We start from the raw sequence: 27,041 nt of genomic DNA, 5'->3' as shown, positions 1-27,041 counted from the left end.
GCCCAGCACAATGGTTCAATTGGCTAATCCTCCTTTTGCAAACGTCAGGATCCCATATGGCCACTGATTCTTGTCCTGGCTGCTTCACTTCCCATTCAACTCACTGCTTGTGGCTTGGGAAAGCAATAGAGGATGGCCCAAAGCCTTGGGAGGACCCTAGCAGCCCCTGGATGGGGTAGAGCAGGCCAAGGTCCTCTCTGGCTCAGGAGGCCCCTAGGGGCCCTAGGGACCCCTTCTGGACAAGACACCACATGTGGAAACGAAGAAATAGGAACTGATTCTCCCTGGCATGTAGTAGTTGATTGATAAACAGCCATTTCCTCCAGCAGGATTGGGCAGGCAGTACCCACATCCCAACAGCTCAACACGACAATGGTCATTGCTCATGCATGCTCACTCCTCTGTGAGTCTGGTGACCGTCCGGGACAGCCGTGTTCTCCGTGGTGAAATCCAGCAACCCAGGCTGTTTCCGTCGGGTGACTCTGCCAGATCGGAACCACACCAGCTCAGGGACAAACAGGCAACAGTCATGTTGGTGTTTTGCACTGCCTCAGTCAGGATGTGGTGATGGCTATTGGCCATCCCTGTGCCCCTTGTTACTTGCTTCAGAGACCCAGAGGCAGCTCAGCCTCCCAGGAACTGGTCACATTTAACCTCCTCCGTGTTGGTCACAAATCCTTCCAAGAGCTATAGCCCAAGCCCTTGTTCTAGGGGAGATGGGCTATTTCCCAAGCCCTCCTCCCACGACTGAAGGAAGATGCCTCAACAATTTGGTGACGATAGGAAATTCAGGCCTCCGCTGTCTGACTGCAATTGTGCCTCTTGCTATTGAAGACAAACATCTGTTGTCCTAAGAAGTTGTGCCGTTGCTGAGAATGGCAGCAGAGTCAGCAGGATGAAGAAGGCAGGCGGGGCATCTGACTCCTCCCTGGAAATATGTCCCTTGTGGGCCAGGCAGCTATTTCCCAGCTCCTAACCAACCTTTAGCCCAAAGTTGCAGCAGGCAGGACATGGGGAAGAGGTGCGAAGCTGCCTGGAGTCCAGGGATAACTGGGGTGGGGTTGGGAGCAGCGAGGAGCAAACAGCCTAAGAGAGGGAAACACTGGGATGATGCCTATTTGCTGGCTCAAGTCCTTGGGCCCCAGACACCATGTAGGATATCTGTACTGCCTTACTGACTCTAGGCTTCAGCCAAGCCTAGCCCTAACTGTTGAGGGCATTTAGGGAATAAACAAGCAAATGCAGGAGACCAGAAACTTTGTGCCAGTGTGAGCCTGGGAAGTGAGATCTGAATTCTGGTTCTACTACCCAACAGCGGTATGACTTGGGGTTAATTGCTCAGTCTTATGGGCCTTGTGAGCTTGCTGTAAAGATGCAGTGAGATGGATGTCCAATGGGTATAGCCCAGAGGGGAGCAGGAGTCCCTCTGGGGATGCTGGGCCATTGCAGGTGCAGAGTGGGTGTGTCTGCTTGGATGCTGCACTCCTTCCCGGTGCATCCTCCTCCCACCTAAAAGTAAGTGGACTTCTCTTGCATGCCACACCCCTTCTGGGGATGCTCCTGCCAGTGACCTGTTGTACAGGCAGACACAGGTCTCCCCAGACCTTAGCTGAGACCTCAGGGTGCTTTCCCCAGAGCACTACCTCCAGAAAACCACACAGGATTCCAAGAAATGAAGTGGAACGGTTTGTCCAAGATGTGGGGCAGCTATGTGAGCTGGGGTTGGCCGGGCTGAGCCTCTAAGCTCTGTGCCCTTGGGATGGGGGTGGGGGCAAGGACTCCTCTGGGCAAGTGTGTGTGTGTTTGGCAGGGGGAAAGGGGAAAGAAGCATGGTCCAGCTTCAAGGGAGGGGGCAGGGAATGTGAAAGCAGAGGAAAGCACAGGGCTGCCTATTTCTGTTTACTGCTTTATTCATGAAGACTTATCCCATTGACTTAACAAGGATTTGTGGGACTTAAAACCAAATACACTTAAAAGGGAATGATTGCAAAGGCAAAGCAGCCCAAAACCCGTGTCAAAGGAGTGACATGGTCTCTTTCCTTGGAGGTTAACTGGGGAAATGGAGGCAGAGATTATTCCTTTTGTCACCAGGACAGTGGGATCACTGGAAACAGGGCCTCTCATGAATCAACAGGTCCCCAATACTCACTAGGAGCACGGGAGCTCACAGGAGGTCCTCCCCAATGCCCCTGTCCCCCATCAGCCCAGGAACTGTGTCTCTCCCTCTCAGGCCAGGCCCAACCCAGGCCCCTTCCAAGGCCTTTCCAGGAAGTCCCTACCTTATCCAGGCACCCAGAGCATCCCGTGAGCAGGGTCCCTAGCTGGTCTCAAGGGCCCCCTGCCCAGGACCTGTGGGCTGCTTCTGAGTCAGAAGCTAGCTGCTGGTGTTGGCAATGGGACTCCCAATGCCCCATGGGCACAGGGGAAGTGTAAGTGCCCACTGCCACTCTCGATGTGTTTCTGAGCAGTGCAGAGGCACCAGGAATGCACAGGACAATCATGGGTGGGACAGTGAGGAGCAGGTCACACCCACACTCCCCTGCACTCTCCCAGGCAAAAGGGAAGGAGGAAGCCTGCAATTGCAAGTTCCAGGTGAGAGGTGAAGATCCAGAAGGAGACAGAGGCCATCATCATGCTGGCCAGGCTGGGGATTACAGCAGAGGAGCACTCTGGCCAAGAGGGCCTCCTGCTTGTCCACTGGCACTTCAGAATCCCCCAGGAAATTTCATGGGTCCCACTGGCCCATGGGAGAATATAGGCATGAACACAGATGAGAATACAGACCCTGGAGAAGGCAATTGGCACTGCCCACATCTCCTCCTAGAGAACATGGGTTCAAGCCCTGGCACCGCTCCTGATTCCAGCGTCTGGCTAATGTGCATCCTGGGTGGCAGCAGGTGTGGTGCAAGTAGTTGGGCCTCTACCACTGAGTGGGAAACCTGCACTGAATTCTGGCTCCCGGCTTCAGACTGGCCAGCTCTGGCTGTTGAAGGCATCTGAGAAGTGAACCAGCAGGTGGGAGATCTGTATCTACCATTCTCTCTCTCTCTGGCCTTCAAATAAATAAAAACAAATTTAAAATATATATTGCGCATAGGCATAGGCTACACTGTTTGGTCCAAATCTTACTCTACCAAACTCTAGCTGTGTGTCTTTGGGCAAGGCCCCTGGCGTCTCTGAACTGCACCTATAAATAGGAAGGAAATAACACAGGACTTCATTCAGAAGTCACTACGGGAATTAGATGGAAAAAAACTGAAGTGTCAGATCCATAATAAGTTGTCAATATACAATAGCTTTGGTTATTATTAGATTATCCAGTTCAATAACTATTGACCTCTTAATTGACTTCGTTAAGGCAGAGGAGCTGCTGAGAATCTGGGATGTCTCCACTCTTCAGCACCTGCTGGGATGCTGTGTAGGTGCAGCACCTGGATGATACCAGTCCTTGGAACACAGGGCCACCCCCAAGGCACCATCCCCTTGCTCCTTTCCCAGAGAAGGGATTGCGAGCCTGTGACACCCACAAAGCTGCCCGTGCGGGACCACTGAGGTCCCAGGGGAGAAGTCCAAGGTGCTCTCAGGGGTGAGAGCTGGAGATGAGCAGCAGCAGCAGATCAGATGTGATGGGACGGGACAGGGTGGGGGACCTTGTGAAGTGAGAAGCTGCAGGTGGGTTGGAACGTGACACTTGGGAGGTGAGATCGGGGAGGAGTTTCTGGGTCCAGCGTCTAAGAGCAGACTCCAGAGACCAGTGGGGACCCTGAGAGACTGGGATTGGAGGGGAGAATTGGCGGCAAGATTCCAAGGGGGATTCTTGGAGCTCAGTTGGCAGGGACAAGCCTAGGCTGGCCAGGGCTACTCTGAGGAGGATTGGAGGAGGTGAGGATCAGAGCGCAGCTTGGAGGGTGAGGTCATTTCCCATGGCTGCCGGAGCCACCGACCTCACTCTAGAACCCTGATGGCCACACAGGGGTGGCTGTCTGGCACAGCCCGTATGCTGCTCTCGTGATGCCCAACCTCCCCTCGGAGGGGACCTGGTCCTGGGCTTCCCATCCACACTGCTGACACGCTCCAAGGAAGGCAGCAGTTGCCAGTTCAAGTCCTTGTGCCCCTCACACCGCGTAGATTTACACTGGATTCCTGACTCCAGGCTTCAGCCAAGCCCAGCCTTAGCTGTTGAGAGCATTTGAAGAGAGAACCAGCAAATGAGAACTGTCTCTCTCAAATAAATATTGACTTTATTTAACCTTCTTTTTTTTAACTATATATATATTTTTTAATTCTTGAAATTCATCATACAATTCTGTATAGTCTGGGATTCCCCTCCCCCATTTCCCACCCCCCAATTGATTTTTTTTCCTATAATGTCACACTCTTCATAAAGAGTTACAATCTAGGGAGTGAGCCCAGAGAGTAACAATATCTACCTCTCTCCTTCTAGCTCTATAACTGACTTTCAAAAAGTTAAAGAACTATTTTTTTAAATAATAAAACTGCACATGTTTTTATGTGGGATGTATTCCTTTCTCTAAAGGGGGAAAAAAGTAGAGCATAAATCTTTTGGAGTACAAAAGGTCAAAATTGGCTTGGAGGGGCTAAGATCAAGATGCAGGCATCATCAAGTTCTGCCTCTTGCCCTGCCCGCCCTGCCCTCCTCTGGGCTAACCTGGCAGGATCCCTGGCAGCCCCAGGCAGCAGGAGGCCAGAGCTGTTAGGGTTTGAATCAGCCTTGCCATGGGAAAGTGCGTTGTAAGGACTGTTCCCCGCCACCTGGCCACCTGGCTTTCATACATTCCAGACCCTCTCCTGGGGCTCAGCAGGAAGGATTCCTCAGTGAGCCAGACCAAGGGGCCTGCTCAGGAGCGCCTCAGGTCCAGGGGCTGCTGCCTCCGAAGCAGGTCCAGTCAGCGGCTGCTGGAGCAGACACAAACCTGCTCTTGAGAGTGCAATATGCATATTTCCAGCATTTTCCAGGTGGCGATTCAACACAGCCATGATATTAAAAATTGAATTCTATTACCTTGGAAGCGAATGCCTAAGAAACAAAGGGGATAAAGCCTCATTCACCAGGTACCCATGACCAGTATATTATACAATCTTCTCTATTTTGGAAGCCAAGCTGTGCCTATTGTCTCTGCCCAGTGGACACACCATGTCACATATATTGTGCATTTCTTCCCGACTTGGAGCTCAGCCATGTCACCGTTGCTACTTGGGAAGTCCACAGGTGTGTCCTGAGGAGCTGGGCAGATGCCACCCTGAGCTTTTCGGCTGAGAGCTTCACGCAGCTCGGGCTGTCTTTCTGTGCTCTGTCATCCTGGCCATCTCCGCTATCACAGATTTTCCACAGTTGTCGGGCTGGGGTGGCTGTGGGGAGAGGAGCTGGGGACCCCGGTTGGGGACAGTCTGAGCTCCCCAGCACCTGCTCATTCATCGCTGGGCACGTTCCAAGCTATGCAGACTCTCGGGTCGCTACCTCCCCTCCCAGGGCCATTTCTCCAAGTCTCCAGCTTACTTCCTCTGCATAAAACTCAAGCCTTGCGGCCCCATCAGTAAACAGCTGTTCCCATCAAGCTTGCAGGGTTTACTTCCGATTAGAGGCGCAGCTGGACCTCGGCTCCCACACCGGCACGTAACTAACTTTCACTTTACTCACATTCTTGGGAAAATTGACGATTTTCTGCCGTTTTATTACACTTGACGATAATTTAAAAGGCAGGTTTAGTACATCCATAAAACCGCCTTTGCAACAAGCTTGCCATAGTAGAAAAATCTACTTGGCTGAGGCCTTTTGTTAGTAGTTGTAAAACAGAGGCTAGAGAGGTACCCCCTTCCCCCCCCACCCCAAGAAACCCAGAGCACCCCAGGACTGCATCTGGGAGGGGAAGACCCTGGCTCACATCTTCTTCCCGCATATCCTTGTCTCTGTCCATCATGCTTGTTGCCCACTTACCCAAAGGACCTCCCTCCAAGTCCTGCGCCATGCTTATCCGGAGCACACTGCTCCTGTGAGAGCATGGCTGGCTTCTGGAAGGGGATTTACCAGCAGCTAATCAAAGCTTAATTACAGCAGCTTGTAGGTTCCAGCAGGAACTCCTCTAGCCACAATGGCTTTGCTGGGAAACTTTACGAACAGCAGCAGCAAATTAGCAGGAATGAGAGGAAAATCAACGTGCCTTAACCATGTCCTGGAGCTGTGCTCTGCAGAGACACCTGCCGAATGCAGCTTGGGACAGAACTAGGAGGAGGAGATGGGGTTGTAAGGGCAGCAAGAGATGGCAGCCTGAGGTCCCTGGGCCAGAGGATGCAACTAGTGCTCCTGCTCCACTCACACACAGGAGCCTGAGGTAGGCTGACCTCTTCTCTCCTCACCACCCCCACCTCTTCTCCATCTCTACCCTGTGGCCTCATTGCTAGGCGCCCTCTCCCCAGTCTCAGACGAGTCATCATCAGCCCTTCCACCTAATCTTCATATCCCACAATTCCTTTCCTCTATTGATCTGTCGTGCTCAGACAAGCACCTGCTTCCCTCCCAGGAATACCTGCAGATCCCCATCGCTGCAAACACACACACACACACACACACACACACACACACACACATCACTGGGTGTACACCCCTAGGAAATGCACCTTTGTAACTATTCGGAGCCTCACATACCTGAGTTTGAATCTTGCCACTGCTGTTAAGGCCCATGGACTTTCTAAGATAAGATACTTAGCCTCTCTGAGCCCCAGCATTCCTGTCTGTAAAATGGGAATAATAAAATCAACAATACAAGATGACCTGGAGGCCTTTCATTAGATAACTCATGTGCAAATGACCTCCATACCTGCACATAAGAGTGTTCAATAGAAGATGGTCATGACATCTTTTTACAAAGATATTTACTTGAAAGGCAGTGTCAGAGAGAAAGAGAGAATGCTCTGTCCACTCATTCACTCCCCAAACGGCCACAACAGCCAGAGCTGGGCCAGGCAGAACCCACACACTGGAGCTGGGCACAGGCAGAGCCTAGTGCATCAGCCAGGTCTCCCATTTGGCCCCAGGAACTTGAATCATCCTCTGCTGCTTTCCCAGGCACACTAATAAGAAGCTGGATCTCAAGTGGAACAGCCAGGACTCAGATCAGTGGCTACAAGGGATGCTGGCATTGCAGGCTATGGTTCATCCTGCTGTGCCATCACCTTTGCCCCGTTGGTCATGATATCTGATTATAGCACGGGAAGCAGAAATCCATGGAGAACACAGTTACCTGCTAAACAGGCACTCAGGGGTTCGAGATGGAAGCACGTGAGCTTCCAGATCCTTGGGTCTGTTATCAGCAGTCACCCACAAACAACACTGACTCTGCAGCCAAACTGGGGAGAGGGCACCCCAAGGAGACAGCATGAGTAACAACAGCAATAAGAGGCAGTAACAGAAAGACAGGGGCCCCAGGGATGGGATGGGCCAGACAGAGCAGGGGCTCTCAACAAAGCTCGGGTGACAGCACCTAAGTCCCTTGGGTGCAGAGTTGGGGGAGGGGATGTAGAAGCTGTCTCTACTATCAGTCACGGCACGCTTCTCTGTCATTTTATTTATGAATCACAAAAGGCCTGCAACGTGCTTTGTGTTACACTAGCCCACACAGATGCCTCCTTTCAACTTTATGAACTTCTGCAGCAATGAATAAAACCACTCTGGCATGACAGGTGCCTGTATTATTCCGTGCAGATTCTTTATTCCTAATGTCGTCAATTACAATAATCAGATCACGGTAACACTGGGTTGGTGCAGGGACGCAGCAGAAGGGTAGGCATGCGAGACCGTGGCTGTTCGCAACCGCTCACTCGTGTTTTTAAAGAGCTGGGAGATAGCTGGGAAAATGTGATTGCCCTTAAGTTTTAAATTACCTGCAATCATTAAAATAATCTAGTTCATATTCATAAAGCTGTGATTATATTTTACATAGCCAGTAAACACTTTATGAGAAAAGCCCACAGTTCTGCAAAGGAATAAAGAGACTCGATCTAGTAATGTCAAAATGCTAAGCTGTGTTGGCACGGAATCAACCCCAAACACCGGACTAGGGCTTGAACCATGTCCAGAGAAACATATTCAGAGCCTCGCTGGTGGGTGGCTGTTAGAGGAGAAAAAGAAAGGTGTGGGAAGGAAGACAACCCATTGCTGACCGTCCCCTGCTGTCCTCAGCTTATCTCCCTCCTACCCATCCGACATCAGCACCCCATACCATGTAGCATGCCTAGTACCATGAGATGCCCAGCAGGGCTCCCTGGAGGAAGAGCTCCCAACGGTCTCTCTTGACAGATGAGAAAACAGGTCAGAGAGGTTAGGTGATTTTCTTTAGATCCCCCAGTAAATGCATAACCCCAAATCACCAAAGCCCACCCCTCACACTTATTCAAATGTCTTATTTAAGGTCACATGGTGGTGCCCTGCTGATTGGGTGATGTGTGTAGCCTCATCATTTGGCCACTCGCCTATCCAAGTGTATTTTATTGTATCTAGTCCTATTGGGGTGAGGGCCTGGTCATCCTTGACATTGGATAGGGTGTCCTGTGTGTGGTGTCAAGAGCAATGGTCTGAAGACAAGCATTAGGTGGAAAATTCCATGATTAGGGGATTGGGGGAAAGACCCATTTCCTGTCTGCAATTTCTTTTTAACAAGACACTTTGGTGACCCCAGTGAGGCTTAGGAAAGCCCAGTCAGTGACAAACCTCTCTTCCCACCAGAATCAGAAAAACGGAGGCCAGAACTCCAGCTTTAGTGCACACAAGAGCACAGCTGAAATGTAAAAGCCATAGGGCCTTGTGACAACTCATCTCGCCAGAGGAACCTTGGCCAGCAGGACTGGGAGCGAGAGAAAGCCCAGCACAGAGTGGGAGCGAGAATGAGGGCTGGGGTTGGCAGGCAGGCAGAATCCAAAAGCAAGAGGTGCCAGAGCAGGGCATACACAGTGTCTCCACTAACCTATCAATCACAAGAGTGCCCCTCTTAGGGAGTAAGGTTACTCCCAGTTGCAATGCTGCTCCCCAAAATCCCGAGTGGCACTAGGTAACAGCTCCTCTCACCCCACAATCAGGACTCAGAGGAAGAGAGAGAGGAAGAGAGAGAGAGGAAGAGAGAGAGAACCATTTCCCTTCTCTAGGCTTCCCACACCTTCCTGTTTGCAGACTCCCCTAGCCACTGGGCACATTTCTCACTCCAGTAGTTACTGGACAGATGTGTGCCCATCTGGGCCAGCCACCATTGGGGTTACCAGAGCAGCTCAGCAGCCATCCTGGCCACATCCAAGGAGTGGGAGCTCCTCGCTGCACACCCCCACTCTCTTAGGGATGGGTGGAGGCTGCGTGCAGAAGGGATGGCTACAAATAGTTCTGCAGCCTGCACATTGCAAAGCCAGCTTTTAGCCCAGCCTCGGTCACTCTTCCCCAGGTGTGATGTCTGCTGGATTCCCACCCAAGAGAGGAAATACCCAAAGAATCTGAGGAAATCCCATTTCCTGAGGTTTTAGAAAGACAGAGGGCTTTTGCAGCCTGGAACTCATCATGGGCTTTACGGATGGGAGTGGCCGGTGGACCAGCAATGGTGCTCTGCTGGCAGATATGGCCTGGGCATGCTGCTGAAGTCCAGGAGCCACACAGGGTGCTGTGCCGTTAGCCAAGTCACTCACTCCCACACCCGCAGTCAGCTGTGTGACCCCCAGAGCCCTGGCATCTCAGAATCACAGAGGATGGGCAGACCCAACAAGAGCTGGTGCTGGGATGTGGTTGAGGCTACACCTCCCCAGATTCATGCATTGAAACTTAATCATCATTGTGACAGGAGGTGGGGCCTCTGGCAGATGACTGAGTCACAAGTGCCGAGTCCTCCATCACATAAGGTCACAACAGCAGGATGCCATCTGGAGCATGCCCTCACTAGCCTGCAGTGCCTAGGAAATAAATCTCTATTGTTAATAACCTCAGTGTTCATAAACTAGAGATGCTCTGTGTGTGTGTGAGTAACGCATTCGGGGTGTCCTGAGACCCACCCTGTGCACTGGCCTCTGGCTCTACTGAACTCAGCTCAGAGCTCATCTCCTGGACTAACTCCAACCCAGCTGAGTCAGAGCTCTGCTGAGGAACATCCTGAGGTTTCCAGGAGTACCACCCTTGCTCCCTGATGCCTTCCTCTTGCCCCCATCTTGCTTTCCTCATGTTGCTCTCCACCAAGATATGATGCAGCGAAGGGCAGTGTAGCCACAGCTGGTGCTTTGCTGTTTGCAAGTTCAGCCTCCAACACTGCAAGCTAAATAGACCTCTTGACGAAACACCTAACATGGGTCTCTCCTTAGAGTAACAGAAAACAATGTAATCAACTCCCCACCTAAGAGACCTCAGTCCTCTGTGTGCATCTACCAGTTTTTCCCACCCCCGAGTGCCCAGATCAGCGGCTCTAGCCCTGCGAGCCTCTCCTGACTCAGCTGCTCTCACGGCCCTCCTTCACCTCCTTTTCTGATCCTAAACAAACAACTGGAGAAGACTCTATCTGATGTCCCTCACCCCAACCAGACTGCAGGTGCCTGAAGGCCAGGCTCCCAGGTGGTTCTCCCTCAGGACCCCAGATCTTGGCCGTGGCAGCTGACACTCAACACAGCGCAACCACAGGTGAGTGAACTGCCATGTGTGGCAGTGAGCAGAGAACCCATCCTGCTGCCAAGACAAAAAGACTCCCACACCCCTCTGCTTCATGCTCTTTCTGTGTGTCCATCACACACTGTCCACGTCCTTAGCTTCTCCCTCTGGGATTCAGGATGACCGAGCAGCCCCCAGCTGGGTCACTGTGGCAGAGGATAACACAGGGAGGGACACACTGGTTCTCTCACAGGGGACAGATGTGCGGTGCAGCAGTTAAGATGTAGCTTGGTGCACATCATGAGAGTACCCAGTTCAAGTCCCTGCTCTGCTTCTAATTCCAGCTTCCTGAATGTGCTCCTTGGCAGGTGATGGCTCAAATGCTTGGGTTCTTGCCATCTACATTGGAAACCAAGATGGAATTTCAGGCACTTGGCTTCAGCCCGACCCAGTCCTGGCTAGCGTGGGCATTTGGAGAAGATCTATCTCTGCCCAATCTTTTAGTTAAAAAAGTAAATAAGTGTCATGTGCCACATCTACTGTTTCTTCATTAAAGTGAATCACAGGATGATTCCTCTCTCCAGGAACCAGGCCAGTGCCATCTCTGGGTCCCCTGCACCTGGGAGAGGTGCACATATTTTAAAAACATATTACTCCATCATGCACCAAGCCCCTGCAGCCCAGCCTGGGCCTGGCTCTGTCTTCTGACCAGGCAGTGTCATGAGCCCCTGGCAGTGCTCACTAGGACCAGCAGTTTGGTGCAGGAGCCAGGTAACTACTGAATGCTTGAAATTTGACTGAAGCTATGTGCTATATGTGGAAAAAAAAATCACACATCCATTATTTTTTTTAGATGGCCAAAAGAATGTGAAAAGTCTCACTGATAATTTTATTGCCTGAACTGCAGAGTCCAGCAATAGCTGGGATCTATGAGGTTAATTCAGGTTTAGGAAATTTAATTGTACCATATCCTTTGTGTATCTACATTATAGATGTGGCCTGCATTTGTGACTCATGGACTGTTCCTGCTGAGCAGGTGGTTCTGGCCCCACCCATCCCAGCCAAGATGTAGTCAGAGCCTACAAGTGAGGCCCAGCAGTGCCAGGAGCCAGCAAGCTGGGCAGAGTCCAACTACACATGATCCCTACCCAGGGACATAACAGGAGCCCTCCCTCAAAACCCAGCTGCCACTGCCACCTTGGGCTGGGCCCTCACTTCCTGGGCAACTGCTTGATGCAGACAGCGGGTGGCAAAGAGCAGCCTGATGCCACAGACTGGTGCCCAGGGAGCCCAGCCCACACCATGCGCTTGCCTGCCCGCCTGCTGAGAAGTGTTAATAAATATTTACGGAGCCCTTTGACACAGCCCAGGGAGAATACAAATCAGTCCCAGCAGGTGCGGCGCCGCCAGCCAGAGGCGCCACCAGCCCCTCTGGAGGTACCCAGCGACCTCTGCCTGCCTGCCCCCCTCCTGTCCCCATGCGGCCCTGCCGGCCCTGCTTACAGAAGCCGTGAAATAGGGCCGTCTCTCAGCATCGATTTTGTGCTCTCTCTGTGACCGCCACCCTGGGTAACTCACACGCTATGGATTTTTCTATAAACTCCCAAATTAATATCTGCAGCAGGTGGGGATCCATGCTGCTGGGGATCCGAGCTGCCATGGGCAGTTGGGCATGGAGGCTGAGCCCTGGCTGTTCACCCTCCCCACCAGGATCAGCTACTGCTAGTGCATAACCAAGGCTGTGCACGCCATGCACGAGTTGTGAATGCCAAGTACCCCAGGGCTCCACATTCCTGACCAAGTAACTCCAGGGCAGTGAGGGGAGAGCAGGGGCTTGGTGTGCATTACTCATCAGTCTTCCACCTGCTGTGTGACCTTGGGCAGTGACTTAACAACTCTGTGCTTCTGTTTCTCAATCAGTAAAATAAAGGTAGGAGGGCATTGATCATAACCAATTGTTGCAAGAGCATTTACTTGGTTAAACACTTTGAGGAAAATAAGCAAGACAAGTGACCTAAGGAGGGGACTTGGGGGCCCCCAAGATAGGGTGCCTCAGAAAACGTGGGCAACTACTGAGTACTGACCTGATGCATGGGTAGGAAGGCACCGGCCAGGCCAAGAGCTGGGAAGAGCATGTCCGGCAGAGGAAACAGCCGGTGTGATGGCAACGGGCAGGGACCTCATCAAGGATACCTGGCCATGCAGATGTGCCCAATACCTTTCCCTGACAATGGCAGGAGCCCCCATTAGGGCATGGGATCCTAGGAAGCAGCCGTTGTTCTCTGTACATCTTGGAAGGATGAGGTCCCCATTAGGGCATATGGTCGGAAAAGACCCAGTGGTAGAGGATAAAAGAGTTCAACGTGGTTGCTCTCCTGGAAGCCCTAGGCACCCTGCAACCTGCTGGGGATGGGCAGAGAGGCCAGGTGCTGCCCTTTGAGGGGAGGAGCTGGGTGGCAGCGGGGAGGACGGGCACAGGTATGGTGAGATGAGAGGAAGGGTGTGTTTCTGGCCTGCCAAGCATGCCAAGGGCCACAAGGGGAGTGGGCACATGAATGAGGGATGTATCCCTCAATGTATCATTGCCCTAAATGTATCAGGACAAATAGATGCAGGCAGCAGTGGTATCTAATGCAATTGTCTTTAATAAAACCACTAATTGGGTCTGGGAGTCTCTGCAGGGCCTGGCGGAGCCAGCAGGCTGCTTAACAGCTCCCAGCCATTCAACACCCACCGCCCTCCTCTGCTCCCAAGAATTAATTCAACCATACAGGACAGGAAATAGAGAGGCAGATGTCAGGGTAGGACCTGAATACTCAGGCCCAGGCGGGTATCAGTGCAGCCTGGGTTTAGGCATGTATGCATGTGTCTCTAGCATGCACATGTATACTATAGGAGCAGGCGTGGTTAAGAGCACTGGCTCTGGAACCAATTCCCCGGGGTCTAGTCCCAGGTCTCCAACAACCTTGTACTACTTTTTTTTTTTAAAAAAAAACAGATTTATTTTCTTTTATTGGAAAGGCCAATCAAATTTATGGAGGAGAGGAAAAACAGAGAAAGATCTTCCATCCACTGGTTCACTTTCCCCATATGGCTGCAACGGTGGGAGCTGAGCTGATCCAAAGTCAGGATCCAGGAACTTCTTCCAAGTCTGCCACGCAGGTGCAGGGTCTCAAGGCTTTGAGCCATTCTCTACTGCTTTCCCAGGCCACGAGCAGGGAGCTGGATGCAAAGTGGAGTAGCCAGGACATGAACCTTGCCCTTCTTAACTATCCTCTGGAGTTTCAGTGTCTTCAGCTGCTGTCCTGACACAAACCACATTCTCCTCCTTCTCCCACTATCTCAAAGCTGATCAGGTCCTGCCAGTACTACGAGGCCCTGAGCAGTTCCTTCTGCCCTGCAGGGCAGCACAACCTTCAAACCCTGCAATGCCAACCTTTGACTGCTTTTGACTCTTTGACTGTATGTTCCATGCCCAGCCTCATTCATTGAGGAGTGTGTGTGTGATGTGAGAAAGGGGCGGGGGGGAGAGGGGGAGAGAGAGAGAGAGGGAGGGAGAGAAAGAGAGACTACATGGATGTCCAGGGGATGTGGGATTAATGAGTTTAGTGGCCAATACAGATGAAGCTGGATGGACAGGTTGCCTAGGATGGGGATCTGGAGGGCACCAGGGAGGGAGGTGATGCCCAAGCTGAAGCAAGAGGCAGCTGCAGGTGCAGCAGGTACAGGGGTTGGAACAAGAAGTAAACATGTCTCCACGAGAGGGCTCACAGCAGAAATGCCATCACTAACCATTTGGTGTTGCTTGGAGCCAAAGATAGACAGGGTGGGGATGGCTGAGCTCCCAGGGCAGTCTGAGGGACTGAACAGGCAGAGTCCGCAGACCTGGAGGCAGAAGGTGTGCATGAGGGGGCCTGAGGAAGCATGTACCCCACCTGGAGGCAGAGGGAGGCAGGGTGGCAGGGAGTGGAGGGGCTGGAAGATGAAGGTGTCAGGCAGACATGGAAGCTGAACTCTCAGGAAAGTCAGGGCCACAGGCAGGCAGGGTCCACAGGGCACAGTGAAGGTTTGAACTGACCACAGCCACCTAGGTAAGTCCTAGCACCCACTCCTGTGCTCCAGGGAAGCCCTTAGACTACGCATCTGGAAGGTATCACAGCTGTGGCTTGTGGTCCTGCTAGGCAGTGGAGCATCTGGGTGAAAAGGGTGGAGAAGTGGAACCTGTGCAAGGCTGAGGCTGACCAGCAAGTGAGGCACAGTAAAGGTATGCAGGGGATGCCCATGAGCAGGCATCTCTTTCTGTGGCTTCAGGTTGTGGTGCTGGGGCGGGGGCAAGGAGAGAAGCCAGCTAGATGATGTGCCAGCCTCATCTGTGCATATTGACACATGCAGTTTCCATATACCTTCCCTCCCCCCATAAGACAGGCATCATTAAGGGTGTGGCAGAGGTCAGGAAACAGAAGAGTCCAGTGACTTGCCTGGGACCATGCAGCGAACCACTCCTGTTGAGTGACTGCAAAGGACACTGAAAGGACAGGAGATTGAGCGCAAGAAGAGGGAAAGGCAGTTAGGATTTCAGAGGGGCCTCAGTTCTGAGCAATGAGCAGATCTAAGGTGTGGCACAGGGTGGCTGCCATGCAGCTGTTCAGGGACTAGGAGGCCCACATACTGCACAGGCTGCCCACAGCCCACTGAGCCTCTGGGACAGTGGCAAGACTGAGGGTGAACTATATTCAGCGTGAAACCTTACCCTCTTCTTCCTCCCTCCCTTCCCTTTCCTCCTCTCCTCTTCCCTTGCCTTTTGTTCCCTTCTCTCCCCTCTTCTTCCCTTCCCTTCCAATCCCTCCCCTTCCCTCCTTTCACCTCTCTTCTCTTCCCTTCTTCACGCTCTTTGTTTCTCTCTCCCTCCCTCTCTCCTTCTTCCCTCTAAAAACCAACATTGGGCACTAGGGGTTCCATCAGTGAGCCAGATAAATGGCCCCCTTTCCTGAAAGAACTGATGTTCTGATAAGGAAGCAACAATAACCAAGCAGATGAAATAATCCTGATAGTGAAAAGTTCAAGTTCAAAATGAAACAGACTGAGTGATCGCCAGTGATCAGAAAGGACGCCCAGGGCAGTGCTCCCTGCACAGGAACTCAAGTGACAAGAAAGAACAAGCTAGGTAGGGCTCTATAGGAACAGCATTCCAGCCAGGGGCACAGAGGGGCAGAGCATGCCACCCGGGGGACAGCCTGCAGGCTGCAGGGGGAGCAAGAAGGCTGAGAGGGTGCAGCAAAAAAGTTGGAGGTGGAGCCTTGGGATAGAGAATTGGTGAGGCAGCCATGGCTAGGATGTGGAGGGGCTGGAGATTCTGCTGAAGGTTTCAATCAGGAAGGACAATACACCTTGATTTTAAGTCAGCCACTCCAACAGTCAGGGGCAAGAGGGAGCAGAAAGGAAGAGAGGGACAGGTAGCAGGGACAAGGGACATGTTAAATGTGTCTCCAGTGATAACTGAGGGTCCTAATCAAGTGGGCAGTTCCTCCAGCATCTTCTGGGAAACTGTACATATAACTGGAAGGCAGTCAAACTCCTGGTTAGTGAACAGCAACTAGGAGCCTGGTATTGCCCTGGATGCCAGGAGCTCAGTGGCAAACCACAGAGAATAAAGCAGGAGCGTGTTAAGTCTATGGGAGGGTAAGTGTTGAGGAGGACAGAGCAGCAGGGGGCAACAGGCTGTCATTTGCGATCACGTAGCTGGGAAAGGCCTCACAGAGACCGCATCCTCCGAAGGAGTGAAAGATGCCGACATCTGGCGAGGGGCATTCCAGGTAGAGATGACCGTGAGAGTTAAGGCCATGAGGTGGCAGCATGCATGGAATGTTTGGGCATAGTAGGGTGCCCAACAAGGCCGGAGTCAAGTAAGCCAACAGAAGGACTGGCCACAATGTCTCAATGGAACTGTCTCATGAAGTTCCCCTGCTTCTCCCCTGCTTCCACACACTTCACTACAAGGCACTGTACCCTTAGCATGGAAGAAATGCACCTGGCCCCAAGTCAGGCTGTGGTGTCTTGGAGTCAGGAGTGAAGCCCTGGCTGGCCCCCGAGTGAATGTACTTCATTAGCATTTATTAATGAAGTTACCACTGAGTGATGAAGCAGGCAGAATATAATGGCAGGGTGGTGGGGCAGGGTGTGGGACACCTCCCTGACTGCCCCATCCATCAGAATATCCAACAAGTGCTGTTCGTCTCATCCACTATCACCCAGTTTTGTGGAGGCAGCTGCCTGAGGCCTCACAGCCAGAGCTGGGCCTCAACACAGGTGCATCAGGCTCCAGCACCCACATCCACATCAGGTTACCATTGTACTTGGGGTCTGCATTTAACAAGCCAGATGCTCGGCCAAGGAAGAGGCACTGAACCCAGCCCATTGGGATGGGACCCATCCATCCATCCTGTCATTCACCTGTATCCATCCTCTATTCAGTAGCATGTTCATCTGGCTGGGAACATGCACCTGAACCACTAGGGTGGGGCATCCCTCCAGATGACGGGGCAATACCAGGGATGACCCTTCAGATTGCCTCCCTGCCATGATCCACAAGAACTGCAGGCCAACAGGGCAACCCCACCTAGCTGCCCATCACAGTGACACATCTTGGGACTTGTTGTCATTTCCTATCCAAGATTCCATTACAAAGTGTGATTGTTGGAATAATAGACAGATAACGGATCTGCCCAGGGCCCCGCCTGGTGCAGCGGGCAGCTGCCGGGTTTTCCCATTAGCCACAGGGTCTGACGGACAGTAATGGATTTCATACCGATGCCGGAGCCTGCGGTGGATAATTCCATGATAACGGTTTATCAGGCACTGACGGGAGGTAATGGGTAATCACCAGGCAGAAAGCAAACCTGTCAGGCAGTCCTGGCCTCCGCCCAGCCTGGCCCTGCCTTTGTTGTGCCAACCGCCTCCTTCACAGTTCATAGGACAGTCGAGTAGCTGGTCCCCTGAGCATGGTGTGTCCCGGCCAAGCCTGGCTGCACCTGCAGGGACCATTCGCACAGAAGCACTGTGTGGGAGACAACTTCCCAGCAAACCCCAGTCCCTGCCTGCCTGCCTGCTGGATCTTGCACAGCAAACTAGGCACAGTACATGTGCTCCTAGGAGTTTGGTCAGCATCTCTGTATCTTGGATCCCAGACACTATGGGCCACCCCTTTATAAATATCCTCAGGGATGTCACCTGTCTCCAGTAGGCTGTGTTCTGTCCAAGTCTATAGAAGAAAAATAAATGAAATGAGCAGGCACAAATCTCCCCACCCCATTTTAGGATCTTCTCCCTTTTAATTTTTTTCCTAAATGTCCAAGTCCCTTTCATCTTCCAATGATTGTTCAAAGAGAATACAAACCAACAAACAGAAGTGAATGCTGGCTCATGGGGGCTTCCACCAGGCTCTTCTGATTCAGTTCCTCCAGGTTTTCCCTGGACTTCTTTTTGGTTTGTCTCCTCATTGTGGCTGGGATTTTCTACTGTATGTTAGATGGTATTCATGTGAATGAACTGAATATTTATAATCCACTTCAACTAACTTACACCTTGATGCAAAACTCTAGTTCCCCAGACAGAATTTGAATGGTTGAGACGTGAGCAGTTTCTAAGCAGAGACAGGGGACCTAAAGACACAGAAGATCTGTAATAACAAAAGCAGATGCCTGGGAAGAATGGAGTGAAGGACCTGGCTGTGGGCCCAAGTACCTAGGGGCAGGAGGGGCTAAACAGCCTTGAAGAATGGACAGAAGAACAGTTTGATGTTGAATTCACTGTAAGGTACCTACTTGTGCCAGACACCTTCATAAGTACTCCAAAAATATTCCTTTCTCAAAAATTATTTACTTGTTTTGAAAATCAGAGTTATAAAGAGAAGGAGAGGCAGAAGGAGAAATCCACCAACCCCTGACTCACTCCACTGACGGCTGGCTGCAATGGCCAGGACTGAGCCAGGCTGAAGCCAGGAGCATCTTCTACATGTGTAGCAGGAGCCCAAGCACTTCAGCCATATTCCACTGCTTTCCCAGGCTCATTAGTAGGGAGCTGGGTTGGACGTAGAGCAGGCAGGGTGCCAGAACCAGCATCCAGGTGGTAGCTTTACTCACTATGCCACAGCACCAGATCTCTGTCTTACAAACATTTCACAAGAGCTGCCTGATTTCATCTTCATGTTCTTCCAGGAAAGGAGCTTTTCTTACTATTTTCCTTCCTGTTTCACAGATGAGGAAAGAGATAGCAAAGTTAGCTAATCTAGCCACATTCACACAGCTAAGAAGCAAGGAAGCTACAACTACAACCCAGGGAGCCTGGTTCAGACCTGGGTTCTGAACATAACCATATGCTGTTTTCCTCAGCCAGCCGTAGCAGCCTGAGGTCCAGTTGGGCCACCCATGGTCCTGACCTGACCATAGGCCTGAGTTCCTACAACAGGAAGGTGTTTGAGGCAGTGAGCAATGGTGGGGCTGCAGCTGGCTCATTCAGCTTCCATGCAGCTCTGTGAGGCTCCAGACAATTTTGTTCTGCGATGTCAGGTCAGTAGCCCCTGGTTCCAGGGCTGGGAAGACCCAGACCTACACTGAAGTCATGAGAGCTGTGCTGCAGCCAAGATTCCACTTGCTCATTCACTCGGTTGTTCATTCATTCAATATACATCCTCTGTGAGTGTTGGGCACACTGGTGGGCACTAAAAAGGCAGAGACCAAATGCAAGGGAGCACAAATATGAGAGCAGCAGCTGTACCATCTGCTCCTTCTCTGGCCATGAGCACGGGGTGGCGGTGGTGGGGAGCTGCCCCGACAGTGGCCCGGAAGCTGAGGTGGGTGGGGAGCAGCATTGTTGGCTCTTCAAATGGGACTGGGAGCTCTTCACGCTGTGAGTCTGGTCACACAGCCCTGTTCAAGACATGCAAGGGCTTCCCATGGTTTTGGGGACCAAAGCCTGAGATTGGACTGCATCCAGTAAAGCCCTGCTTTTTGCCTCAGACCCCGTGTGGCCCCACCCAGACACCCAGGCCCCTCTGGCTGCACAGACGGTTGTGTGTCCTCATCTCAGAGCCTGCATTCAGGGTACCATCTGCAGGGAATGTCAAGCATATATGTCTGTACACGTGTGCACATGTGTGTATGCAGTCCAACTCAGGCGCCCTCCCCTGCCTGACTCCCTAGCGCCCCTCAGATCTCTGCTCCAATGTCATTTCCTCAGGAGCCTCCCTTAACAGCCCTGTGTCCCACCAACTCCATCAAATCCCCTCACTCTGTCTGAAAATACCCTGCATGTTTCTCTCCAGGTGCATCTCAGTCTATGACCAAATGGGCACTGAGGTGATTACTGGACCAGTATTGGCCAGAGGCAGGGCCTTTGTGGTTTTTGTGCCTGGGACAGTACCCAGCCCCAATCACTGTTTGATGGATAAATGAATGGTTGGGTGGATGGATGGATGAATGGATGGATGAATGGATGGATGGATGGATGGATGGATGGATGGATGGATGGATGTTGGATGGGTGAGTGAATGAGTGGGGCATGCACTGAGGAAAGCTGTGAAGGAAGCTGAGGTAGTTCCGCCTTCAGGGTAGCCCAGACAGGGGGAAGCTGGCAGACAGAGCTAAGGTCTGTCCTTCTTCGGGAAAGACTGTTGTCCCATATCTCTTGAAGGCCAGGGAGAAGGGCCAGGATGGACAGACAGGTGGCAGGCAGGCATGCAGGGAGGCAGGAAGGGGCTAGCCCAGCTGCCCAGGGATGGCCAGCAGCTGAGCTGAAAGCTGCCCACCGCCTCTTCCCTGGTCTAGTCCCACCCCCACCAGGCTGAACATCAGGGCTAATTAAACTGGGTTTGCTCAGCAAGGCCCTGGAGGGGTCGGCTCCAAGCACTCCAGATGGGCTTTATTTGTCAATTTGAAAACTAATCTCTGACTATTTAAACAGCAGCTTATCCAGGCCCACACCAGGATTAGCACTTGGCACCTTTGCCAAGAGGGAGGTAGCATTCCCAGGTTCTAGGGGATGGGGGAAATTTGAGGGTGAATTTCCTTCCAGAGAGAGGACATGCCCAGCCCCTGGCCCACCAGGCCTGACAGCAGCCCTGGCAAGGCCAGTGAACTGGTTCTGCAAAGCCCTCTCCCAATAACCCTGCTTATCTCACAGGTGCACCTGTCCAGAGCCACCAGCAATGGGTGAAGGGCAAAAAAAGGGTCTTCCCTTCTCCCCCAGACCTTGCAGAAGGAGTATGACTCATAGATACCCTGATTTTTGGACTCATGCCGCTTACCCCTCAGGAACAATGAGAGAATAGCTTTTTCAGCCCCACCCCCACCCGGCCAAGCACCAGGGCTGACTATGCTGGGTTGGCTCAGTTGAGCCCTGAAGCCAGCAGTTTGTTGTAATCGGTGATGACAGCCCCAGGGAACAAATCCAAGCCCTCTGCTAGTCTGGGTCTCCAACACAACTAGAGGATACTCCGTGGAGGAGCTGTTTCAGAAGCACTGGGGATTTCTGAGGCTTGGCCTGAAACTTCACTTCTCTCTCCACTGTCTCTCATCCAGGAATGTGGCACCCGATGCTCTCTGCAACTTGGGGACGCCCTTGCTGGATCCCCAGCCCTCACCCCATGTTTGAACTTGGAACACACTTGGGCAAATGTCTACTGATCACCTCTCTTGACCTGAGCAGCGTGCTGAGACTCACATCACCCAAATTTGGACTCTCTCCCATCCACGGGCCACCAACTACACAGCAGCCCCAGGGAGCCTCCAACATGTGCCCTGGATTGTGCCACCCCTGCTTAAAAGATCTCAACAGCTCAGTGCAAAAGCCAGCAAACTGCCCAGGTCCAGGAAGGCCAGTCACCTTGACCCATATGCCTGTATGCACCTGTGTCCTCAGCATCTGCCACCCTGAGTCACTGCCCCTCCCACCCCTTGCCCCTGCCCCCTCCTGGAGATCAAATTTCTCCTCCCTGTCTCTCACATGTGCTGGTCCCCCTGCCTGGATCCCTGCAGGTGTAGACTTCCAAAGGCCTGACTTCTGAGAGCTATTGGGGTCTGTGCTCATTTAACCACAAGATCTGAAGTCTCCCAGCCTCCTCCCAGGATGCTCATTAACTGCCAGCCATTTCAGGTGTGTGTGTGTGTGTGTGTCCTTGAACACTGTATCAGTTTGAATGTGTGAGTGTCTGTTATATTCCACTTACCTGCCTCCACCCCCAGGGACCCTCTAAGTGCAAATGGTTCTTGCTCATCATTGGCCTCCAGGAAAGTGTCTGGAATGTATTAAGAGCTCAATAAATATTTGTCTAATGATTGGGAACAGAGAAGAACGGGCTGCCCTAAGAAAGCTATATTAAGCCAAGGCCTGAAAGATGAATCGAGCAAGGCCTAATCAGAATAGGAGGAAAGAATGTTCCCCACAGTGGGAACAACACACGCAAATGCCCTGGGGCCTGAGTAGCCGGGTGCATAGTGGAAACAGGGTGGACCAGCATGACACGAATCCAGAATGCTGACCAGGAAAGCACAGTGTACATCCCACCGGCCTCTGTGCTAGCTGGCAAGTGGGCAGTCTTGAAGCCATCATGTCTCCTCTCCCTCATGAGGCCCCCGGATCTTCAGTCTTGTGGCCTCCGTGTACCAATGACCAGGCATATAAAGTAGCATCCCAGAACCTCCTTGTGACAGGCCCCACTAATTGTCATTGTCCTTGAGACCAGCTCGAGCTTTCTGTCCCTCCTCTGTGATGGAATGACACCTGTACCCATTCCCTTCCACACCCAGTGCAGGGCAAGGCCAGGATTACTGGAGAAAGCCCAGGTCTGCAATTTGTCCCTAGGCCACTGGACCAAGTGGCCAGAGATCTTCCCACCTCTGGGTGCAAACTCTCCTCTCTGTACCTCAGTTTGTCAAAGTGCACAATGACAAATTGAGGCCCTCTGGTGAAGAGAGCCAAGTTCTATGCTTTTTCCCCAAAGGCAAGAGGCATTGCTATGTCCTGGGGCTGACCATCTAGCATAAGGAGCCAGGCCGAGCCCTAGAGCCCAGGTTCCTGGAGTTTTGTTGTTATAACTGGAAGAAAACCCAATACTGGCTTGCGTACACAGAGAATGCACCAGGTCACGTGACTGAAAGATTGGGTCAACCCATGCAAACTTCAGGTGTGGCTTGATCCAGGTCTCAAACCTGGATCTTCCAACTTCATTCTTCCCCCATACTCCATCCCCTGCACCCCTCCCATCTCCCCCACTCCCTCTACCTCTACCCTCTTTCTGTAGCTCTGGCTTCCATTTCTACTTTCTTATTCACCTCCCAGTTCTCTCAGAGCTTCAAGGTTCTGTGGCATGAACCTTAAGCATTTGGTTTAACTGTTAAGACACCACCCAGGACACCCACTGGCTTCCCACATTGGAATGCCTACATTAAAATCTGGGCTCTGTTTTTTTATTCCAGCTTCCTTCTAATGCGCCCCCTTGGAGGCAGCAGGTCATGGCCCAAGTACTTAGGTTCCTGCCACCCTCATGGCGGACCCTGACTGAATTGCTGGCTCCTGGCTTCTTCTGGACCAGACCCAGCTGTTGCGGGTATTTAGCAAATTAACCAGCAGATCAGATTCTCTCTCTCTCTCTCCGCATTTCAAATACAATGGAATTAAATAAGCAAGAAAAAAAATTTAAGATCACTGAAGCAATTCAAACCCCTACTTCCTCCCAGATACAAACCAGTGGGACACACAGGAAGTACCCAAGTGGGGCAGGCTGAGGGACAAAACCACTGAGTGGGCAGGACCAGCACACGCAGGACTTCAGCCCCAGGACAATGGAGAGCTTTGGAAAGGTTTCTTCTCTGGCTTGTGTTTCCCAAGGCCAGCAGGGCTGTGCTGTCTTCTGGTCACCATCAGGATTCAGCTAAGCCACCTGCCCAGTCCCAGCTGCCAGCCTCACTTCAAAGCTTCTCTGAGCCCTGTTAGCGGAGATGGGAAGAAACTCAGGTGTGAGACAGACAGGAGTGGGAAGCAAGGAAGCAAAGTTGATGGGACAAGGCATCCATTAGGACAGGATCTGAAAGAGGGCGCCCAGCCATTCAAACTTGGGAAAGCCAGGTGACATGGTTTTATGGAGAGAATGCACCTGTGACTAGGTGTGCCTCTCAGGAAGGGGCTGAGAGCATAGCCTGCACCCAGACTGGGGCTTATAAGGGAACAGAGTCCAGTTCTTCCAGCTGCTTCTCCTTTCCATCCCCCCCTTCTCCTGGACAAAGGGTTTGCTGGCGGTGCAGTAGATCAAATTCTATCCAAGGCTTTATTCCCCAGTAATATTAGACTGGGTACCCCACCTAGGCTGGCAGAAGGAAACGCCTTGTGGTAACTTCCTTGGGGGGAAAGGCTGGGACCACCTATAAAGTCATCGGCATATGGGTGGGACTTCGTAGTGGGAAGTACGAGGCTGCTTCCAAGATGTGTTTCCGAGACCACTGCATTTCTGTCCATGGATGCTTTGTTTTCCTCTGGCCCTTCTCTCACACAACGCTAATTTCTATCTAACACAATGCCTCTGTCTGGTCCTCTGTTGGATCCCTTGTGGGCGCCGATTCTGGTCCCAGCTGCTCCATTTCACATCCAACTTCCTGCTTGTGGCCTCAGAAAGCAGTCGAGGACGGCCCAATGCTTTGGGATCCTGCACCCACATGGCAGACCTGGAAGAAGCTCCTGGCTCCTTGCTATAGATTGGCTCAGCTCTGGCCGTTGCGGGCACTTGGGGAGTAATCAGTGGACGGAAATATATATATATATATATGCCTTTCCAATAAAAAATCTTTTAAAAAAAGAAACAAGACAGATTGAGCTACACCTATGTTGACAGCATCCCATACAGCCACAGGTTCAAGTCCCAGTTGCTGAACATTTGATCTAGCTTCCTTGTAATGTCTCTGGGAAAGCAGCCAAGGATGACCCAACTGCTTAGGCCCCTGTATCCACATGGGAGACTCAGAAGAAACTCCTAGCTCCTGACTCCTGGCTCCAGATTAGCCTAGCTCTAACCATTGCAGCCTTCACACAGTGAACCAGCAAATGGAAAACATCTCTCTCTCTTTCTCTCTTTCTCTCTGCCTTTCAGATAGATAGATAGAAAAATAAAAAATAATAATTCTTAAAAAATATAGAGCCCCCCAAGCTGGCATCTGATGGCTGTCCTCAGTGCCTCTTCAGGAATGGCCCTCAGTTATGGAAAATCACCTTGCCCCAAGCGAGGTCTGCTCCTTCAAGGCAGCCTATACCCAAAGGAGATGGCAAGGTCCAGCCCCTTTGCTCCAGGCAAGACAACTTGGAAGAGTGGGAAACCGAGTCAATGTTCTTGTACCCCAGGAATTCTCCTGATCCTGGGCAACTTTGTCAGCTGGCCACCTACAGCAGGTGCATCCCCACTCCAGCGTTCCTGTGGACCGAGGCTCTGGTTACCCTGCACGACCTGTGAATTCCTTCCTCTGCTTCCTTCCCTCTTCCACACCCTTCCATGGGCTTCCCTGGGAGCCCAGCACACCAGGGCACCCTCTCTGGGCCAGGCATCATACTGGCCTCTGCCCTGCCCTGGTAAGTCCTCTTCAGTTAACACTGGAGATGGGTGTTTGCTGTTCTCCTGAGACAACAAAGACACATGAACACTTATTAGTTCAAGTCCACACAGCAAGTCCATCTTTTTCCAATGCTCCACAATAGCTCCAATGCCTCTTCTATCTGATTCTATTCCTCTGTGCATTTCTCTCACTTCCTTATCAATATGTCACACCATTTTGGGATTCATCTCCTCTTTTGGAGCCTTTTTTGCCCAAACAAGCAGGCAAAGCAAGCCTCTGCATACCAAAGAGTGGCAGTGTCCTGCTGGCATTGCCTGCCAGGGGTGGAGCAGGCTGAGGAGAGCAGCTGCCACTGGTAGCCCACTTGGCTTAGTCAGAAGGCCCATGCAAATGCAGATCCTTCTCAGCAGCCTCCTGAACCATGCCTCTGTCCTCCCAGCCTGAATGTGCTACTGTCTGCCTTCAGTGGCAAAGAAGCACCCAGCTTTTATTCCTCCAAGAGGCAGATGCCCTCCCAGTCAGACGCAGCTACTGCCTGCACGCAGACTGTCCTGTGCTTACCTAACTCATTTCCCCTTGAGAGCTAGGACCAGATGCTCCCAGCAGGGAAGAGAAGGGCTGCTCTCCCGTCCTCCTCTTCTTCCCAGGCACCCCTCCCCAAGCCACCTTCCCATCTGCCCCCTCTTCCAATATTCCCATTTGACCCTCATAGCCCTTACTGTCTCCTGCCCTTCCCATCTCTCTTTCTTTCTCCCCTTCACAGTTCATGCCCCTTCTTGCTTTCTACTTCTGTGTTACCCAAGGAGCTGGGACACAGATACCTAAGTTGGCTTGCACGCACACATTTGCACATGCGCGCACGCGCACACACACACACACACACACATCCCTGGGGTTCAACCCTCAGCTCAGATGCTGCTTCTGTTTTCTCACCAAGAGCACAGAAGACCTACTTTGCAGATTGTTGTGGAAACGCAGCAGGACCATGGAGGTGGCCCTCGGGGAGCGGCTCCATCTAATTTTATTCCCATCTCTCAAGGGGGCGTAACAGATTGAATTCTGCTCCAAGATGAAGGAGATGACCCAGAAAGCACCCCTCCGCTCCCGAGCACTCTGCAATTTGCCCAAGAGTGAGTCTGTCCCCAAACCTCCATCCCACCCCTTCCCAACACCTCCCCGCCCTTCTCCTGGGGTTGGGAGCAGCGTCTGGCACCGGCTCTTCCAGCACCAGCCATCAAAGTGCCACCAACACCATCTGGTCTGCTCCATCCTCACACGGGATTTATTACCTATTCCCTTCCATTAGCATAAATAATATGGAGCTTGGTTTTCATGATGGTTTACATAATAAATAAAACAGGTCAATTGCCCACAAAACTAGTCTCTGTGAACAGTAACAGATTTAATTAGATTTATTTTACCCTGGGTTTGCTGAAGTGAGGCGGATGTCTCTCGTGCCAAGGATAAACTTCCCCATAAACCTCTATTTCTGGGAAGGCGGCTCCCCATCCTCCAAGGAGACGGAAGGGAAGAGAAAGGAGAAGTGGGAGAAAAGGAGAGAGGAAGAGGGGAAGCAGGCTAAAGAAAAAGGGAGGGTAAGGGAGGGGAAGCAGGGCCCCCATCACTCTTGACCTTCCCTTGTCTGCCTGGGGGCAGGCACTTCTGAATCACCCAGCTTTCTCTGCCTACCACACAGAGAGCTTTGGCTATCCACTTCCCATTGCCCAAGATCAAGTCCAAAGCCCTTCACAGGACTCTCCCTCTCCATAATTTTCCTTTACTGACCAACTCTGCAGGGACCATCCCCATGGTAACCATCCAGCCAT

Source organism: Ochotona curzoniae, unplaced genomic scaffold (assembly GCF_017591425.1).
Source record: "Ochotona curzoniae isolate NIBS_2020 unplaced genomic scaffold, NIBS_Ocur_1.0 contig_2404, whole genome shotgun sequence".
NCBI lineage: Eukaryota > Metazoa > Chordata > Mammalia > Lagomorpha > Ochotonidae > Ochotona > Ochotona curzoniae.
This window is presented reverse-complemented; position numbering follows the sequence as displayed.